This window comes from Nerophis ophidion, linkage group LG17 (genome assembly GCF_033978795.1).
Source record: "Nerophis ophidion isolate RoL-2023_Sa linkage group LG17, RoL_Noph_v1.0, whole genome shotgun sequence".
In the NCBI taxonomy this organism is placed as follows: Eukaryota; Metazoa; Chordata; class Actinopteri; order Syngnathiformes; family Syngnathidae; genus Nerophis; species Nerophis ophidion.
The window spans coordinates 17,292,698-17,308,735 of NC_084627.1; the positions used below are offsets into that span (position 1 = coordinate 17,292,698).

At 41.0% G+C, this 16,038-nt stretch overlaps 1 protein-coding gene across 2 annotated transcripts in view; it reads right to left on the reverse strand.

Moving 5' to 3' along the window:
- brinp1 (bone morphogenetic protein/retinoic acid inducible neural-specific 1) overlaps nucleotides 1-16,038 on the reverse strand; it is a 521,352-nt gene that overhangs the window by 369,252 nt on the left and 136,062 nt on the right. Inside the window, exon 1 of one of the 2 annotated variants that reach the window (XM_061876411.1) lies at nucleotides 14,612-14,936. The exons of the other annotated variant lie outside the window; for it this stretch is intronic. The gene's annotated coding sequence lies outside the window, so the exon portion shown is untranslated. Of the gene's footprint in view, nucleotides 1-14,611; nucleotides 14,937-16,038 lie in introns of those variants that run through there. 2 annotated transcript variants of the gene reach the window in all.

Sequence of the window (16,038 nt, forward strand, 5' to 3'; positions counted from 1 at the left end):
TACCAAGGCGGACTCACACAAATTTTCAGGACTTATGCAGATCCCAAATGCACATCAGCAGGTACCAGAAGATAATACAAGTTGGTTTTACATATAGCGAAACAAAATACTGGTTAATATGTCTCCTCATGGGTGCCATGTGTTTAAGCACAAAACGTCTGACCACGGTAGCCTTAATGCTTCAACAATCCATCCAGCAGTGCGGCTTCATAGCTCAACAAAGTCGTACTAAAACATTTTGACATATTTTTAAGCATTGTGAGTAATGTTCTATATCTTGAATGGACCACTTTAAGTTTTGGCGCATTAAAAGGGGTCAAATTATCACCTGATTCTCATCATTTGGATGGGTGGCCAAACACTTTTGGCAATCTAGTGTAGGTTCTCCTTCTCGGAATCTAACATTTCAATTTCAACCAAGTGTTTTCTCCCGTTCAGAGAGATTATGTGCAATATGAACACGCAGATACTTAAATCCCACTTTGGGAGTGCAAAGAGCTCGATTTTTTTATTTTTTATTTTTGGAGTAGTTTGTGGAGGAATGTTCATCTTCGGAATGAAGTGGTATATCATCGGCTGGATTGGACTCAACGAGTTACAGCCCCCAAAGTAACAATGACTCCACACCTCACCAGCAATGATTAAATGCTCATGAAGGAGAGGATTAATGGCTCGGTGGATGCATGGCGAAGCATTATTTTTACATACCTAATTAATTGGCACGTGGGTAGGTTCTCTGTGAATCATCAGCATTCAAAGACATTCATATTCAAAAGGGAAATAATCTTTTCATCTTTCTCCAGATGTGCGGTCATAGATCCAGGAGAAATCTATAATTAAAAAACTCCTCTGGTCTATATCAGGTGATATAGCAACCGTTTAGTCCGAGAAAATTCATTAGGATAACGATCTTGATGAAAAGGCTTTCTATTTTGTTATAATTGAATAAGTATTATCATTTATCTTCATTGATTGGCTATTTCTGCTATCATACGAATGCAATTTAACATTGTCCAATGAAACCTTAACTATAATTACACTGCTATTAGTATGTACTATTTTAAACCGGCTTCCTCCCACTTCCAAAGACATGCACCTGGGGATAGGTTGATTGGCAACACTAAATTGGCCCTAGTGTGTGAATGTGAGTGTGAATGTTGTCTGTCTATCTGTGTTGGCCCTGCGATGAAGTGGCGACTTGTCCAGGGTGTACCCTGCCTTCCGCCCGATTGTAGCTGAGATAGGCGCCAGCGCCCCCCGCGACCCCGAAAGGGAATAAGCGGTAGAAAATGGATGGATGGATTAATAATAAATAATAGGTATTATCTATGCCAGAGGTGTCAAACGTAAGGCTTGAGGGTCGGATCAGGCCCGCGAACAGGTTTTATCCGGCTTGCAAAGTATAAAAATGAAACTGAAATGTTTTAATTTAATAAAAAGCTGTTCTAAATGTGTCCACTGGATGTCGCAATAGCAATTTTTGGTATGTTTGTAGATGATGTTACATATGTAAAAAATAAACCACATGATGTTAGTTAATCAGTCTAGAAAAATGAGCAAACTACATAAATAAATGGTTTAATGATAAGTGTGACCAGTAGATGGCAGTCACACATAAGAAATACGTGTAGACTGCAATATGACAGCAGTAAACACCACCAAAACGTTAATTGCCATTCATCTAGTTCCTACCGCTTGTCCCTTTTGGGGTTGCGGGGGGTCGCTGGAGCCTATCTCAGCTGCAATTGGGCGGAAGGAGGTGTACACCCTGGACAAGTCGCCACTCATCGCAGGGCCAACACAGATAGACAGACATCATTCACACTCACATTCCCACACTAGGGCCAATTTAGTGTTGCCAGTCAACCTATCCCCAGGTGCATGTTTTTGGAGGTGGGAGGAAGCCGGTGTACCCTGAGGGAACCCACGCAGTCACGGGGAGAACATGCAAACTCCCCACGGAAAAATCCAGAGCCCGGGATGGAACCTAGGATTACTCAGGACCTTCGTATGCACTAACCCCTCTTCCACCGTGCTGCCCCAAAACGTTAAATGTTCCATTGAAAATATAGAACATTACACACAGCGCTCAAAAATATGTCCAAATGTTTTAGTGCGACTTTGTTACGCTATGAAGCCGCACCGCTTGATGGATTTTCGAAGCATTAAGGCTACCGTAGTCAGACGCTTTGTGCTTAAACACATGGCACCCATGAGCAGACATATTAACCAGCGTTTTGTTTCGCTACATTATGTAAAACTCGCTTGTCTTATCGTCTAGTACCTGCTGATGTGTATTTGGGATCTGCATAAGTCCTGAAAATTTGCGCGAGACCGCCTTGGTAGTCCGTGCGACGCCGTAGTCAATAAGCTTATTTTTCTCTATCTTCTTGTTATGGGACATTCATTCTCCGCTGTTGCCATTTCTAATATAAAGTAGTGTAAAGTTCTTACTTATATCTGGCAGTAAACTCGCCATGAAAGCGCTAAAACATACCGGTATAGTGAGTTTACGTTATTCACCCAAGGAACTTTAGTTATTTGAGAGTTCGGATTAGTTTTTTTTTCTCGGGACACATTCCCAGCAATGTTATTGCACTATTGAGCCACAGCTGAGGAAATGCTGCTCAGTTATTGATTGAAGTAAAGTCTGAATGTCATTAAAACAGTTAGCTCCATCCTTTGATACTTTTTTCAATCCCGTCCTTGCACGCTACACTGCTACAAAAAATTACGGAGAAAAGACGCTGTTGAAGGTGAGCCATGTTTTGATTGTTTGATTGATACTTTTATTAGTAGATTGCACAGTTCACTTCATATTCCGTACAATTGACCACTAAATGGTAACACCAGAATAAGTTTTTCAACTTGTTTAAGTTGGGGTCCACGTTAATCGATTCATGGTAAAAACGTATATAAGACTGCCCACAAAACGAGGCATCCTGAAGCGACTGTCAAAAAGCGACTTGAAAATGATCTGTAAAACATAATATTTCCAAAGTTTGACCAAATAACTACCATTACATGTTATGTCGACCACAAGGAAGTTTTTTAAAATGTAAAAAAAAATAATATGACCCCTTTGATGCGCCTTGTGTATGAAAATAGACCTGAATAGACGCGCTCAACGGAAGCGCGCCATGTAATCCGGTGCACCATATGGTCCAGAAAATACGTTATATACACAGCAAGAAAGTGTTTTAAATGTAATAAAAAAAATCTCGTATTACAACCTTTTTTAAATTCAATTGGGTCTTCCTTTTTTGGATTCCATGTGGTAGGAGATTATTTTTAGCCTTGAAAATTATTTACGCACTTTAAAATGAAAAAAATAAAAAGATCCATACATTTTAATATTGGGGGTTAAATCACCATAAATGATTCCCGGGCGCAGCACTGCTGCTGCCCACTGCTCCCCTCACTTCCCAGGGGGTGATAAAGTGGATGGGTCAAATGCAGAGGACAAATTTCACCACACCTAGTGTGTGTGTGACAATCATTGGTGCTTTAACTCTAACTTATAAGTGATTTTTTTTTGGTTAATACTTTTTTGCGTGTCACCCCATTGTGAAAGTTGTGTATTATTCACAGTGCTCTTTTATGTAATGGGCTACCCTGAGGGTACAGATGTGTACTTTCTATCAGTGTTTTTCGACCTTTTTTGAGCCAAGGCACATTTTTTGGCGTTGAAAAAATCCGAAGGCACACCACCAGCAGAAATCATTAAAAAACGAAACTAAGTTGATGGTAAAAAGTCGTTGTCGCAATTGTTGGATATGACTTTAAACCCTAACCAAGCATGCATCACTATAGCTCTTGTCTCAAAGTAGGTGTACTGTCACTTATTTTGAGTTTTATGCCGTTTTCCGGTGTGTAGTGTTTTAGTTCTTGTCTAGCGCTCCTATTTTGGTGGCTTTTTCTCTTTTTTTTGGTGTTTTCTGTAGCAGTTTTATGTCTTCCTTACACGCTATTCCCCACATCTGCTTTGTTTTAGCAATCAATCATTTTTCAGTTGTTTTTTATCCTTCTTTGTGGGGAAATTGTTGATTGTCATGTCATGTTTGGATGTACATTGTCTTTTTTCCTCAGTAAGTCTTTGCTGTCGTCCAGCGTTCTGTTTTTGTTTCCTTTGTAGCCAGTTGAGTTTTATTTTCATTCTGCATAAGTGTGAAGTGAATTATATTTATATAGCGCTTTTTCTCCAGTGACTCAAAGCACTTTACATAGTGAAACCCAATATCTAAGTTGCAATCAAACCAGTGTGGGTGGCACTGGAAGCAGGTGGGTAAAGTGTCTTGTCCAAGGACACAACGGCAGTGACTAGGTTGGCAGAAGCGGGAATTGAACCTGCAATCCTCAATTTGCTGGCACGGCCACTCTATCAACTGAGCTAAACCGCCCCTAAGCTTCAATGTCTTTACTTAGGGACACTCACATTTTGTTTATTTTTGGTTTAAGCATTAAACACCTTTTTACCTGCAAGCTGCCTTCCTCTGTTTCCAACATCTACAAATAATTAGCTACCGGCTGCCACCTACTGATATGTAAGAGTATTACACGGTTACTCTGCCGAGCTCTAGACAGCACAGACACTCAACAACAACACATTTGCAGACTAGAAATACTGGTTTGCAAAAAATATTCTTAACCCAAATAGGAGAAATTAGATAATCTCCCACGGCACACTGAACTGTATCGCATGGTAGTTGAAAAACCCTGCTTTATTTCACCCTTTTTGATCTTATAAAAGGTATACTTCTGGTCACTTATAGAGCAATATTGCACATTTGAGGGAACGTTCCCAAACTTTTTTTTTACCGATATACAGACATGTTCTACTTTTACGGGTGTACAACAATATAGTGGAGTAGTCCCACAGCAATGCATAGTCAGTTCAAACATAACAACAAAGGAAATGTATGCTATCTGTGGTCAAATGTTGTCCTTACCGGTAAAGGCGGCCAAATCACGGCTGGTAAAGTTTCAACGCATCGCGCTAAACAATGTTTGACGAGCCAGTTTGTTGCTCATCTGGGATTTTTAAGGCAATTGTTGGAAATGCAAATGCTGCTTTTTCAGTCAGACTAGTTGAAGGCAAGATGAACGCCGCTCAAGCGACACACCGAAAGAGGATAACCTGATCAGATTCCTGCTGGGGAAAAAGGGAAGTTTCAAAAATGTATATTTATAAAAAGCTTCTATTGTGATAATTTTCCGCCTGCCTGGGTTCCCTAAAGACTCCAACTCTGCATGTCTTTTTTACTTCAATGGTGTGTTTCTATGCAATTAACTGCCAGGCTGAGACTTGATAAGGAGTGGTATAGCAATATCATGCATAGGCAACACCAAACTAATGCTCGTCTGGACAAAGTTTGAGTTAAAGTGAAAAGGTTTTGTTGAATATAGTTGGAAATGACACAGAAAGAAACTAAACTATACATTTCCCTAGAAAATGGTTTCGTTTTATATTCAGGGTCAGGAGATGTCTGGTACATATAAAGCATAGGTGTCAAATTCCAGCCTGCGGGCCAAATTCACCGATTTCCCGGGAGACTCTCAAATTTCAGTGCCCCTCCCGAAAATCTCCCGATGCAACCATTCTCCCGAATTCCACCCGGACAACAATATTGGTGGTGTGCCTTAAAGGCACTGCCTTTAGCGTCCCCTACAACCTGTCGTCAAGTCTGTTTCTCCTCCTCACAAACAGCGTGCCGGCCCAGTCATGTAATATATGTGGCTTCTACACACATGTAAGTAAATGAAAGGCATACTTGATCAACAGCATACAGGTCACACTGAGGGTGGCCATATAAACAACTTTAACACTGTTACAAATATACGCCACACTGTGAACCCACACCAAACAAGAATGACCAACACATTTCGGGAGAACATCTGCATCGTAACACAACATAAACACAACAGAACAAATACCCAGAATCCCTTGCAGCACTAACTCTTCCGGACCACTACAATATACAACCCCCTCACCGCTACCAACAAACCCCTCCCCCCCAACCCCGCCCACCTGAGCCCCGACATTAACTGAGCAGTAAAAAGGCCTGAATAGTTGATTTATTCATTGTTATTTTATTTTTAAATGTATAAGCGTCTGGAAAAAGTTAATGTTGATATTTACCTCAGAAGGCTGCAAATACAAAAGAGGCATTCCATTTTTATTTAAATTTGATTTGATATGCCATTGATATTGGGCTTCACGGTGGCAGAGGGGTTAGTGCGTCTGCCTCACAATACGAAGTTCCTGCAGTCCTGGGTTCAAATCCAGGCTGAGGATCTTTCTGTGTGGAGTTTGCATGTCCTCCCCGTGAATGCGTGGGTTCCCTCCGGGTACTCCGGCTTCCTCCCACTTCCAAAGACATGCACCTGGGGATAGGTTGATTGGCAACACTAAATTGGCCCTAGTGTGTGAATGTGAGTGTGAATGTTGTCTGTCTTTCTGTGTTGGCCCTGGGATGAGGTGGCGACTTGTCCAGGGTGTACCCCGCCTTCCGCCCGATTGTAGCTGAGATAGGCGCCAGCGCCCCCCGCGACCCCGAAAGGGAATAAGCGGTAGAAAATGGATGGATGGATGCCATTGATATTTTTTAATTATTATTGTTATTATTATTTGAAACTCAATTTTGCATGTCACTATAAAGTTATATAAGCCTTGCTTCTTCAATATTCAATGAAAAACTTGTTTGGGTCCCTATTAAAAGGTTAATTTGTTCAACCTCGGCCCGCGGCTTTGTTTAGTTTTAAATTTTGGCCCACTCTGTATTTGAGTTTGACACCCCTGATATAAAGCAACCGGATAGTGCAACACAACAAACTCCAGATTTTTTTCTTCCTTTTAGTCAGAAACTAGGCGTGTTCTGATATCAGTATTCGATATCAGCAAAAAAAATAAATAAAGTAGCACGTATCGTACGATATCGGCTTGCATTTAAAATCCCCGATAGAAGCCGTCCTGCAGCTGGACAGCCAAATAACACCCAAACATCCTCCATTAAGCAGGCAAGTTTAATCGTTTCTTGTGTTTTACCGAAGTCATTTAGGTACACTCGGGAAGATATAAGCCAGGGGTCGGCAACCCGCGGCTCCGAAGCCGCATGCGGCTCTTTGGCCACTCTGATGTGGCTCAGCTGCATAATTGCCGACCCCCCCGATTGTTACGGGGGGAATCTGGATTTTGGCGCCTCTCCCTAGGTCAACATTCTCAGATTTTCACTCGGACTACAATATTGAGGGCGTGCCATGATGGCTTTACTTATAACGTCCTCTACAACATGTCATCGCGCCCGCCTTTACGACATGCTATCTGCGTGCCGGCCGGACGCATGCATTTTGCTGCTTCTATCGTCACACGTACGAGATTGCAAGGCATACTGGGTGATACAGGTTACACTGAAGGTTGTGATATAAACAACTTTAACACTCCTATTAATATGCGCCACACTGTGAACCCACACCAAACAAGAACGACAAACACATTTCGGGAGAACATCCTTACAGTAACACAACAAAAACGCAACATGACAATTACCCAGAATCCCATGCATCCATGACTTTTCCAGGCTATATTATAGAATGGTTGCGGCTCCCATTGTCTTCTTGGGAAATGGGTCAAAATGGCTCTTTGAGTGGTAAAGGTTGCCGACCCCTGATATAGGGTAATAGCAGATAGCAGCTACACAACAGCTAAGCACACAGTAGCACAGGCATGCATAATAGGTGTCTCTAATTGAACAATTTTGCGGTCTAAAACCGCACGTGTCAATGTAAGTGTCAAATAATTATTGCTTACACAAACAGTCTTCAAGGCAGACGTCTATTAGAAAGTATTCAGGAACAAACGTGTCCGCATCATTGAACGTACTGCGTCATGAGCTTAATATGATTAGCATTTTCGACTCAAATGGGCATTTTTAAGAATAGCACAGTGGATTGGGACTTAATTAGCTACTACTGATCAACATTATTGTAAAATTAGCATCTCTTCTATTGTTTGCTAACTTGCTAACAATGTTAGAGACACTTTTTTTTTACAGTAGGTAAAATTGTTTTTAGTCTTTAGAATAATTGGATATAACAAACGTTCTATCCTAAATGGGTATTTTAGGGGAAAAACGTTGAAATAAAACGTGTTCTGCTTGCGATAACCTTCATTTCTAAATTTAGAATAAACACAAAAATGTTTATGTACTTAAGATGTGTGATTGTGAATATTGTTAATGAGATTAATCCTTAATAAAAATTCCCCTTCAAGAAAAAAATACTTTAAAAAAAAAAAGCTTTTGGGTAAAAGGCTTTTTTTGGTTCATAGTTTTGAAAACAAAGAACTTGAGTTAAAATACCCTTCCAACCCAAAAAATGTATAGCTCTTCATGAAAATAACGACAAAAATTAACCCAACACTCGCAACTTATAAATTGGGTTATTAAAAAAATGTTAATGTACATAATGTGTGATTGTGTATAACGTTAATGAGATTAATCCTTAATAAAATTCCCTTAAAAAAAAGGACCTTTAAAGAAACAAAAAGCTTTTTACCCAAAATGTGCTACTCATCGAAAAACAACCCAAAAATAGTTAATATTTTTGAAAACCCAGAAATTGAGTTAAAATAATACCCTTTTAACCCAAAAAGTGAATTGCTCTTCATAAAAATGACTACAAAATTTAACCCAACACTCGCAACTCATAAATTGGGTTATCAAAAAAATGTTTATGTACATAATATGTGTGATTGTGAATAATGTTAATGAGATTAATCCTTAATAAAATTTCCTTCAAGAAAAAAGTACCTTTAAAAAAAAAAAGCCTTTTACCCAAAAATGTGTTACTCATCAAAAACATTGTCAATGGTTTTCAAAACCCAGAAATTCAGGTAAAATAATAACCCGAAAAATGGAATGCTCTTCATAACAACAACTCCAAAATTTAACCCGACACTCACAACTCATAAATTGGGTTATATATTTTTTTAATGTGCACAATGTCTTACTTTCTACTGACGTTCCTGTCAAAAGTCAGCGTGCAAAAAAAAAGTTGAAATTAGGCCAAGCGATGAATAATTTGGGGCTTACTTAACTAATGTAGGTGAGACGGCTTGGAGGCTAATGACTCAGCAGCGTTTCACAAAGAAACACGGTTCTTGTCGCATGCCATTATGTGACCACTTCGCTGCAGACTCCGGCACATTTGCCATCATTGCAAGCATTTATAATATTTATTCACTCCATGCAAATTCATCAAAGACTGTCGAAGTGCGGAAAGTTATTTCATTCTTTCTTTTGGATGGATGGACCACGGGGGGGCCATCTAAGCCAGTGTTTTTCAACCTTTTCTGAGCCAAGGCACATTTTTTTTCATTGAAAAAAACCTGGAGGCACACCACCGGCAGAAAACATTAAAAAAAATGAAACTCAGCAGCCGATATTCACAGTAAAAAGTCGTTCTCGCAATTGTTCAGGTTCGGTTTATTTCGAACAAGCATACAACACTAATGCATCACACAATTCCAGTTATTTCATTACAGCACGTCCGAAAAGGAGTAGGAAGAAGCAGAGCTTGTTGGATATGAATTCAAACCATAACCAAGCATGCATCACTATAGCTCTTGTCTCAAAGTAGGTGTACTGTCACCACCTGTCACATCACACCCTGACTTATTTTGTGTTTTCCTGTGTGTTTTATTTGAATTCTTGTCTTGCGCTCTTATTTTGTTGTTGATTGTCATGTCATGAATGGATGTACTTTGTGGACGCCGTCTGCTGCTCCACACGCTGTAAGTCTTTGCTGTCGTCCGGCATTCTGTTTTTGTTTATATTGCAGCCACTTCAGTTTTAGCTTTGTTTTACATAGCCATCCCTAAGCTTCAAAGCATTTTCTTGACATCACTTAGCTTTTGTTTATTTTTGGTTGAAGGATTTAATACCATTTTACCTCCACCCTGCCTCCCGCTGTCGTCTGCATGTTGTAATCACGACAAACCATGTTACCCGACATCTACAAAGCAATTAGCTACCTGCTGCCACCTACTGATATGGAAGAGTATTACACAGTTACACTGCCAAACTCTAGACAGTACAAACACTCAACAACGGCACATGTGCGCATTATAATTACTGGATTGCAAAAAATATTTCAACCCAATTAGGTAAAAATGCATAATCTCCCCCGTAACACCAGACAATATCTCACCGTACACTAGTGCAGTGTTTTTTAACCTTTTCTGAACCAATTCCCATTTTTTTCATTGAAACATTTTGAGGCACACCACCAGCCGAAAAATTAAACAATGAAACTCAGCAGCTGATATTGACAGTAAAAAGTCGTTTTTGATATTGTTGGGTATGAATTCAAACCATAACCAAGCATGCATCAGTATAGCTCTTGTCTCAAAGTAAGTGTACTGTCACCACCTGTCACAACACGCTGTGACTTATTTGTAGTTTTTTTTTGTGTTTTCCTGTATGTAGTGTTGTAGTTTCTGTCTTGCGCTCCTGTTTTGGTGTTTATTGTCATGTCATGTACGAATGTACTTTGTGGACGGCGTCTTCTCCACACACTGTAAGTTTTTGCTGTCGTCCAGCATTCTGTTTTTTTGTTTACTTTACAGGAAGTTCAGTTTTAGTTTTGTTTTGCGTAGCCATCCCTAAGCTTCAATGCCTTTTCTTAGCGGCACTTGGCTTTTGTTTGTTTTTGATTCAAGCATTTGATACCTTTTTACCTCCACCCTGCCCCCCGTTGTCATCTGCATGTTGTAATCACAACAAACCATGTTCCCCGACATCTACAAAGCAATTAGCTACCTGCTGCCACCTACTGATATGGAAGAGTATTACACGGTTACTCTGCCAAGCTCGAGACAGCACAGACACTCAAAAATGGCACATTTGCGTATCATAATTACTGGTTTGCAAAAAAAATATTTTGAACCCAATCCGATGAAAATACATAATCTCCCCCGGCAGACCAGACAGTATCTCACGGTACACTACTGCAGTGTTTTTTAATCTTTTCAGAGCCAATTCACATTTTTTTCATTGAAAATTTTGAGGCACACCACCAGCAGAAAACATTAAACAATGAAACTCAGCAGCTGATATTGGCAGTAAAATGTTGTTCTCGCAATTGTTAGATTTGAACTCAAACCATAACCATCACTATAGCTTTTGTCTCAAAGTAGGTGTACTGTCACCACCTGTCACAACACGCCGTGACTTATATTGAGTTTTTTTGGTGTTTACGTAACCCTGTCTCATACACTGCCGTGAGCTTCTTGTTTTGGCGTTTTCCTGTGTGCGGTGTTTTGGTACTTGTCGTTGCGCTCCTGTTTGCGTTATTCGTCTGTCACACGATGTAACGTTTTGACTGTCCGTCCTGCTTCACACGCTGTAAGTCTTTGCTGTCGTCCAGCATTCTGTTTTTGTTAACTTTGCAGCCAGTTCAGTATTAGTTTCGTTTTGCGTAGCCATCCTTAAGCTTCAATGCCTTTTGTTTATTTTTGGTTTAAACCAGGGGTAGGGAACCTGAGGCTCTAGAGCCAGATGTGGCTCTTTTGATGACTGCCTTTGGCTCTCAGATAAATCTTAGCTGACATTGCTTGACACAGTAAGTAATGAATAATTCCACTGGTAATCACAGTGTCAAAAATAACTCCAAAATATAAAACATTCTCATGCATTTTAATCCATCCATCTGGTTTCTACCGCACCTGTTCAAGAAGTTGCATTAATGGTAAGAATGATTTTATTTACTGTTGGTTAGTTTCAGAATAACAATGTTGTTAAAAAGAATAAGAGACTTATTACACTCTAAAAATGTTGGTCTTACTTAAAAATGCACGCATTTAGTTGTAGTCAGTCTTAAAAAAAATAATATATGACTCTCACGGAAATACTTTTTAAAATATTTGGCTTGTATGGCTCTCTCAGCCTCAAAGTTTCCCGAACCCTGCTTTAAGCTATAACCAAGCATGCATCAATATAGCTCTTGTCTCAAAGTCGGTGTACTGTCACCACCTGTCACATCACGCCCTGACTTATTTGGACTTTTTTGCTGTTTTCCTGCGTGTAGTGTTTTAGTTTTTGTCTTGCGCTCCTATTTTGGTGGCTTTTCCTTTTTTTTAGTATTTTCCTGTAGTAGTTTCATGTCTTCCTTTGAGCGATATTTCCCGCATCTACTTTGTTTTAGCAGTCAAACATGTTTCTGTTGTTTTTATCCTTCTTTGTGGGGACATTGTTGATTGTCATGTTCGGATGTACATTGTGGACGCCGTCTTTGCTCCTCAGTAAGTCTTTGCTGTCGTCCAGCAATCTGTTTTTGTTTAATTTGTAGCCAGTTCAGTTTGAGTGTTGTTCTCTAAGCTTCAATGCCTTTTCTTAGGGGTACTCACCTTTTGTTTATTTTTGGTTTAAGCATTAGACACCTGTTTACCTGCAACCTGCCTCCCGCTGTTTCCAGCATCTACAAAGCTTTTAGCTACCGGCTGCAACCTACTGATATGGAAGAGTATTATACGGTTAGTCTGCCGAGTTCTGGACAGTACAGACACTCAACAACAACACATCATTTGCAGACTATAATTACTGGTTTGCAAAAAATATTTGCAACCCAAATAGGTGAAACTAGATAATCTCCCACGGCACACCAAACAATATCTCACGGTACACTAGTGCAGTGTTTTTCAACCTTTTTTGAGGCAAGGCACATTTTTTGCTTTGAAAAAATGCGGAGGCACACCACCATCAGTACTCCTTAAAAAAACAAAACTCAGTTGACAGTAAAAAGTCGTTGTCGCAATCGTTGGATATGACTTTAAACCGTTACCAAGCATGCCTCAATATAGCTCTTGTCTCAAAGTTGGTGTACTGTCACCACCTGTCACATCACACCCTGACTTATTTGGACTTTTTTGCAGTTTTCCTGCGTGTAGTGTTTTAGTTTTTGTCTTGCGCTCCTATTTTGGTGGCTTTTCCTGTTTTTTGGTATTTTCCTGTAGTAGTTTCATGTCTTCCTTTGAGCGATATTTCCCACATCTACTTTGTTTTAGCAGTCAAACCTTTTTCTGTGGTTATTATCCTTCTTTGTGGGAACATTGTCGATTGTCATGTTCAGATGTACATTGTGGACGCCGTCTTTGCTCCACAGTAAGTCTTTGCTGTCGTCCAGCAATCTGTTTTTGTTTAATTTGTAGCCAGTTCAGTTTTAGTGTTGTTCTCTAAGCTTCAATGCTTTTTTCAAGGGCACTCACTTTTTGTTTATTTTTGGTTTAAGCATTAGACACCTTTTTACCTTCAACCTGCCTCCCGCTGTTTCCAGCATCTACAAAGCTTTTAGCTACCGGCTGCCACCTACTGATATGGAAGAGTATTACAGGGTTAGTCTGCCGAGTTCTGGACAGTATAGACACTCAACAACAACACATCATTTGCAGACTATAATTACTGGTTTGCAAAAAATATGTGAGGACTATTCTTCGGCATGGTAATGCCGGTGTTGTTTTCCCTTAGATGCGTCGAAGCAGAACACAGCAAAGGTAAGATATAAGGTATTTATTTAATAAATAACAAAAGGCTAGGAACAAAAACACTGGTGTAAAGAGAAAGCAAACAAAAGACGCTAGCGTGAAAGCTAGGATAAAACACTAGGAAACAAACTTGGCACGAGAGCACAAACGAGAAAACAAATCATCAGTATGAAAACTGGAATAAACAAGTGGCTTAGCGTGAGAGTTAGCGAGAAAATACATACACTAGAAAGATGAGAGTCGTCACTGTAGCACATAGGCAAATTAGGATCCGAGAATGAATAACGAAAAGGGGCTAGTTTAAATAAGGGAGGTGATTAGAAGAAACAGGTGTGCGTAGATAACAAGGGGCAGGTGAACTAATGAGCTACCATGGTGACAGACTAAACAGGAAATAAACACGTTAAACAACAGGGTGATACTAAAATGGAACAATTTATTTAATATGTACAGATCCGAGCAGCGGATCGCAACAAAATATTTGCAACCCAAATAGGTGAAACTAGTGCTTGAAAAAACACAGTCTTAAGCTGTGACACAAATATAAAATGTCTTTGCCACTGAAAAGGCCACCAGACTGAGTGAGGCGTTATTGTGAATAAGGCGGCGGGCGAGGAGGCCAGACAATATCACAGGACGTGTTGGCGTCGGAAAGTGCAAAAAAAAAAAAAAAAAAGGGGGGGGGCCTGGGGAGCAATTTCAAACGTACCACAGTTCCATAGAGTTGATATCGGGATCATTAGCAGCCATGCTGCCTTTAGCCAAATCATGGCACCTGTGATGTAAAAGAGCATGAGCTCCCCTTGCTGTAAGTCGGTGGAACAGCAATCAAGGTAAGTTGAGGAGGAGGAGGAGGGTCAGGGGGGTAACTTTTATAACAATATAAATGCAAACCTGAACTTGAATTGCTCCCTACCTATAGCACATATGCACTAAATAGGCATGCATGCTTTTTTCCATATTTCACTGCATATTATTCATCATAACAACGGTTGGGATGGTGCTATGAAAAGTAGTGGCAATGCTGCACAAAAAAAAAGACGCCACATGGCGCAATGGAAGACGCGCACTCACCCAAATCCAACTCTCCCCTCCTCTCGGCCGTGTGACTTGCGTGCTGGCCAGCAACTTCTGCTGGAGCATCCGGTGCTCGGTGCTGGATTGCGGATAATTTGGCAATCCTGTCAATCCTTTTCATGCTCGGGTTGAACACACGCGCACGCACACATAAAAAAAAAATCAAACAACTAACAACAATAATTTTTTTTTTTCCCCCCGCCTAAGCAACAATCCTGGCTCCGGTGACTGGTGAGCGGAGGGTGGATGCTTTATCTTCCTGTGGCTTGTGGAGCTGTCACGGCGGCTTTGCGGTGGAGAGAAGGTGTGGGATGGAGGAGGAGGTGGAGGAAGGATGGAGGAGAGAGAGAAAAAAAAGGGGGAGGTCCTGCAGAGAACACAGGCGGCAAAGAGAGGGGGGGAATAAGAAAAAGGGGGTGGGTCCGGACCGGATGAGGTAACTGGAGGGAGGGGTGGATGTGGACAAGAACCTATCCATGTGGTCGTGACTTCTTCTCCTTCTTCTTTTTTTTTTTAATTATGAAAGGTGGTGTCCAGATTGGTCTCTAATTAGATTGCCGAGAGCGCGAGACTCTTACGCGTGGGCAACGTGCGGGACGTGAGAAAACTCGCCGGTCGCTGTCCTTGGTGCTGAATCCCTCAGCGCCACTCCATTAGGTACACCTGGGCATAAGCCAGGGGTCGGGAAGCTTTTTGGCTCAGAGAGCCCATCCATCCATCCATTTTCTACTGCTTATTCCCTATGGGGTGGCGGGGGGCGCTGGCACCTATCTCAGCTACAATCGGGCGGAAGGCGGGGTATACCCTGGAAAAGTCACCCCTCATCGCAGGGTCAACACAGACAGACAGACAACATCCATCCATCCATCCTCTATCGCTTATTCCCTTTCGGGGTCGCGGGGGGTGCTGGCGCCTATCTCAGCTACAATCGGGCGGAAGGCGGGGTACACCCTGGACAAGTCACCCCCTCATCGCAGGGCCAACACAGATAGACTGACAACATTCACACTCACATTCACACACTAGGGCCAATTTAGTGTTGCCAATCAACCTATCCCCAGGTGCATGTCTTTGGAAGTGGTAGGAAGCCGGAGTACCCGGAGGGAACCCACGCATTCACGGGGAGAACATGCAAACTCCACACAAAAAGATCCCGAGCCTGGATTTGAACCCAGGACTGCAGGAACTTCGTATTGTGAGGCAGACGCACTAACCCCTCTTCCACCGTGAAGCCCGCTGAGAGAGCCATAAAAGCCAAATATCTTAAAATGTATTTTCGGGAGAGCTATATAATATTTTTAACACCCAATACAACTGCCAGGTTCAATTACTGATGACATATATTAAAGGCCTACTGAAATTAGATTTTCTTATTCAAACGGGGATAGCAGGTCCGTTTTATGTGTCATATTTGATCATTTCGC